The following is a 5,515-nucleotide window of genomic DNA, read 5'->3' as shown; positions in this document are numbered from 1 at the left end:
TCCCTGCACCAAGCTTTGAGGCGATCATCCATCTACCCACCCAGGGTTTTTTCCAAAAGTGCAGCTAGACCTCCTGATTTGAAATCAAATGGTCTGCTAAGCGGCTTTTGAATTATTTGGTAGTATCCACCATGGTGAAGAGCTGTCAAGATCACCTAGGCCATCTGTTTTGCACATTTATTTGGACTTTATCTGTACTTTTATTTATTGCAACTGTTAAGTTGGACTTTACCAATTGGGATTTTCCATTTATTGACTTGCAATTTACGAATTCATGATACGGTATGCACTGTTTTGAATAAAATTTTATGCACAGATATGAAATATCTATGAGTTTCTAGTCATTTATTGTATTACAGTGCAACATGTTTTCATTTTTTTTTCAACCTCTGGAGGAACCCTGGCTGAGAAACCCTGGTCTAGGTATTCCCATCCCCTGAAAATGTTACTTTAGGTTTTTAATAGTAGGACATGACTGAAATGCTGTAATGCGAATAACAGATACAAAAGGAGAATTGTCTGTATTATGGGGTTTATATGTGGCATTGTGCGCTACAATTCTTAATTGTTTTTACAGTCTTAATCACTTAAGTAGATGTAAATCCAATCACTTAAATATCATGTATGCTTCAACATGGTAATGTAATCAAAATTGTAATTGTTTTTGTTAGATGTTTCAGTATTTATGCAGATTTCATTAAAAGAATCCCTGGCGACCCTGGAAAGAAGGCCCCTTTTCAAGCACTTTCTGTTACGGCTTGCCAGTGCATGTGTGTTGTCCCTCTTCCATGTGCGTCCCAGATTGAGACTACAGATGGCATAGTACAGTGATGGCGAACCTTGGCACCACAGATGTTTTGGAACTGCATTTCCCATGATGCTCTTGCACTCTACAGTGTAGTTGAGAATCATGGGAAATGTAGTTTCAAAACATCTGGAGTGCCAAGGTTCGCCATCACTGGCATAGTAAGAGGGCAGGTACACCCCAAAATTAGGGATGTTCCCAAATCTTCCAGTCAGTGGAGGCTGGTGCTCCATCGGTCGAGATAGTGGGGGGGGGGGGGTTCTCGGCCTTTTGGCTAAGATCAAGTGTAGTATCTGTTCTTATCAGTTGCCAGGAGGTGGTGCTTGCTTCCATCCCTGTCTCTACGGCGAGGTGGAGCAGGGGTGGCGGCTTCTATGCAAAACCTGCTGGCGTGAAGGTGACCTGGAGCAGTTCGTAGCCGAAAGGGAAGCCTTCTGATGGGGATAGAGAACCAATGGTCGGCGCCAGGGAAGGGGATCCTGGCCTTCTGGCCTGGATTGGGGCAGCTCTAGCTCCGGTCAGTTTTTCAGGAGGGAACGCTGGTTCCCCTTTCTCCCACTGGGGGAACGGCCGGCACTTCCCGAATGTAATTAGGTAGGAGTGATGGGAACGAGGGTGAGGCCTGATGGCAAAGGGCTTTCACTAAGCTCCTGGATCTCCATGCCTTTCTGGCTGGGGTGGGGGCTGCTGTGGTCTGGGCTGGGGGGTCGGGGATGCTTTTGAAAAGCCTGTGGTGATGTGCCCCTGAAGTGGCAGTTCAGGGGTGCCTTACTTTCACTGTGATTCGTCACTTTGATGTTTGGCACCTTGGTCACCTCACCATAACACATGCCTTTTCACAACTGCCTCTAGGGTCGGGCCTTTTGGCTAGGAGGGCCGGAGGGCCTGGTCATTGTGCTACAATGTGCTGCAATGGCCACTCTTTTCACTCTCCTCTTCACTATGCATTCCCCACTTTATTTATTTTTTTTTTTCTTTGTGTGTTGTCACGTTTTATGTTTGTCACTGCACGTGTGATGAGTAGGGTGTTGGTCCTCGGGCCAACCCTGAAAGTCTTGTGGGAGGGTGGACATAGTCCTTCTGGCTTGGTTCGCCCTCTCTCTTTCTGGGGGTCTCCCTTCGGGGGAGCCCCAACCACGTACCTGGGTGGGTCTGTTTCGGCAGACCTTCCGGAGAAAGGCAGTCGTCTGGTTCCGGCCAGATGGGCCATGTATGGTACCTCAGTCCCCATCTGGAGCCTAACGTCCCGGGGGATCAGGGTAAGGTCCTTCCTCGTGGAGGACAATGGTACACCCGTTGCACGTTTTTGTGTTACACTCTTGATGTGTGTGCACTTTTTTGGCACCGGGTGGACGTTTTTGGGTGTGTTTTGCACGCCACAGGCTTTTCAATAATTTTTTTTTTTTTTTAAGTGGGGGGGGGGGGGGGTGTCAGACAGACCTGACTACAGACATTCCCCCTGTCGCTCCAGCCCGCCACCCCAAATTAACCATCCTCCCCCTCACTCGAGCCCATCACTGTACACCATGGCCACACCCCACACCCCCAGTAGCTGTCTCACACGCCCTCTGGCCCGCCAGGCTCCCTTGTCAGCCCTGCACTTAACCAATGCAGGTCACGGCTGCCATGGCATCTACCCCCCTCCGTCTCCTCGGGTCTTTGGACTTCCGGCCAATGGGGTCTTACGACTCCTGGCCAAAGGAGTTCCAGGACCCGCTTTGGGGAGACTACAAATGGTCAAAACTACGCACATTGCACAAGCACGGTCCACTGTTGTTATTATCAGGAAGCCGGTCTACAGCAATCATGTGCAATGGACACTGGAGGAGTGCATGTAGACTGGAAGTGGCTGAAAAAAGCCAGGGGAGATCAAAAGCACAAAGAGGACATGAAAGGATGAAAAAAAAAGGTGAAAACAGTATTTTATGGAGAAAATGCCAATTGCTTATGGTATACAGTGCTTTAGCAAACTAAAAGTCGTTCAGATCTAGGGGAAATCTAAATAAAATATTTAAAGTAGATCTCAGTGGCGGCCCGTGCATTGTGGGTGCATGGGCGCCGCCCCCCTGACACCTCAGCTGCTCTCCCTATTCATGCGCCGGGCCCTTTTCAGGACACCGGACACATGAAATACTATGGGATAGGTGGGGGTTGTGTATTTTGATGCACGTGATTAGAGCCAGAGGCTCTAATAGGATTCAAAATAGGGTGGGCTTGGGGCGCAGAGCACTGTTGTGTGGCATAGTGAAGGCATTTTTGCTATTTTCACATTAACATTTCTCCCTGACAATCAGCAAGCAGGTCAGTGAGACCTGTCTCCCGATTGGCCAAAACATTAGGTGATTTTATTGATGCCTAACACTTTGACGGAAGAGGGGACATGGCGGAGGAAGCTTGAGGGGCCGAGCGGACACAGGAGCCACAGCCGCCGCTTCCCACCGAGGAGGAGAGCCCCATCACTCCAGGAGAGGAGCAGAGCCCTGCCACATGAGCGGTAAGGGGGGGGGGGGGGTAGTGAAGTGACAGAAGAGCTGGGGGACGCGTTTGGCTGTATTTGATGGGCACAAGTGGCTGCATTTGACGGCACAAGTAGCTGCATATAATGGGCACAAGTGGCTGCATATGATGGGCACAAGTGGCTGCATTTGATGGGGATAAATGGCTGCACATGACGGACACAAGTGGCTGTATATGATGGGGACAAGTGGCTGCATTTTATTGGCACAAGTGGCTGCATATGATGGGCACAAGTGGCTGCATTTGATGGGCACAAGTGGCTGCATATTATGGGCACAAGTGGCTGCATATACTGGGCACAAGTGGCTGCATTTGATGGGCATAAGTGGCTGCATTTGACGGGCACAGGTGGCTGCATTTGATGGGTACAAATAGCTGCATATGATAGGCACAAGTGGCTGCATATGATTGGCACAAGTGGCTGCATTTGATTGGCACAAGTGGCGGCATATGATTGGCACAAGTGGCAGCATATGATGGGCACAAGTGGCGGCATATGATGGGCACAAGTGGCTGCATATACTGGGCACAAGTGGCTGCATATTATGGGTACAAGGGGCTGCATATATTAGGCACAAGTGGCTGCATTTGATGGGCACAAGTGGCTGCATTTGACGGGCTCAAATGGCTGCATATGACGGGCACAAGTGGCTGCATAGGATGAGCAAAAATGGCTGCATTTGATGGGCACAAGTGGCTGCATTTGATGGGCACAAGTGGCTGCATTTGATGGGCACAAGTGGCTGCATGTACTGGGCACAAGTGGCTGAATATGATGGGCACAAGTGGCTGCATTTGATTGGCACAAGTGGCTGAATATACTGGGCACAAGTGGCTACATATGATGGGCACAAGTGGCTGCATATGATGGGCACATATGGCTGCATTTGATGGGCACAAAGGCTGCATTTGATGGGCACAGTGAGGCTGCAATTGATGGGGGGGGGGGTTGCAGTATTTTTCAGTTTGTTTGCACCCCCCCCCAAAAAAAACTTTTGAGCACCAGCCGCCACTGCCCCTAAAGATCATTTTACTTTTAGAATAACATGTCTACTCCACGTAATCTTTCAGAGCGGTATAAACATTTCATTATTGAGTAAAACGACGAGCTGTAGGTCCTGCCTTTATTAAAGCAGCGTGGTTTGATATGAATGTTGTAATCGATAGCAGCTGAGAAGAAGATTGACTCTCTCGAAGAGATTTATCCATTCTGCTTTAATGGGCCCATGCTATCTTACAGTCTTTGAGAACTCCCAATAAATAACATTGTATCAGTTTCTTGTAAGAAGATAGCACAAGCTCCATTCATATTGATTCATCTCTAGATGGTTATTTCGGAGATGTTATCATCTTGTAACAACAAAAAGAACACAATAGTGAATTTTAAATGTTTTATTATGAAACACAAATATTTTAAAAACAACAATAAACAACAATAAAATTATTTGCTTGAAAAGTTAATGGAGGATGATAAATTGCAGCTGGATTATCCTTTTCTGTCACTAGTCTTATTTTTATATAAACCTTTCCAGTCAAGATAAGAGTGGATAAGGTGTATTATTATTTTTGCTATATATATAATCTTTATTCATGCTAAAGCATTTATACAAACAAAAGAAAAAAAAACCCAAACGACATTACAAATCCTCAACAACGATAAACGTAATCCCATAAAAACAAAACAAAAAAACATTTCCACTGCATTTGTGAAGAAAGCTTCAGGGCGCCCAAAAAAGTCCAACAAGAAGCAGGACCATCTCCTAGAGATGATTCAGATGCGGGATCGGGGGGGGGGGGCACCGCCGGTGCAGAGCTTGCTCAGGAATGGCAGCAGGCGGGTGTGAGGACATCTGCACACACAGTGAGGAGAAGACTTTTGGAGGATGGCCAAAAAGGGCAGCAAAGAAGCCACTTCTCTCCAGGAAAAAATATCAGGGACAGACTGTGTAATAATGTGAATGAACCATCATGACTCCATTTTGTATAACCCCGCCATTTTGTATGAAGTCCCTTATTGTGTAAGTTCAAACTTGTATAAGAATGCTTGCACAGCATCCCCCCTTCCCCTTATGTTTGTCACTATGGTCAAACTTGTTCCTCGGAAAGGAATATCCTGTTTAGCCTTAGCCGATCAGTTAAGATATGTGACTAAATGACCAGATGTCTTATCCAACCCCTGATAGATATGTATCA

At 47.0% G+C, this 5,515-nt stretch overlaps 1 pseudogene; it reads left to right on the top strand.

Annotated features, from left to right (window-relative positions):
* Positions 1 to 1,065: 1,065 nt before the first annotated feature.
* Positions 1,066 to 1,165, top strand: LOC143937564 (U2 spliceosomal RNA; annotated as a pseudogene).
* The last annotated feature ends 4,350 nt before the right edge of the window (positions 1,166 to 5,515 follow it).

This window comes from Lithobates pipiens, unplaced genomic scaffold (assembly GCF_037356315.1).
Source record: "Lithobates pipiens isolate NorthernLeopardFrog02 unplaced genomic scaffold, aLitPip1_a1.2 Scaffold_28, whole genome shotgun sequence".
NCBI classification, from domain to species: domain Eukaryota; kingdom Metazoa; phylum Chordata; class Amphibia; order Anura; family Ranidae; genus Lithobates; species Lithobates pipiens.
This window is presented reverse-complemented; position numbering and strand designations above follow the sequence as displayed.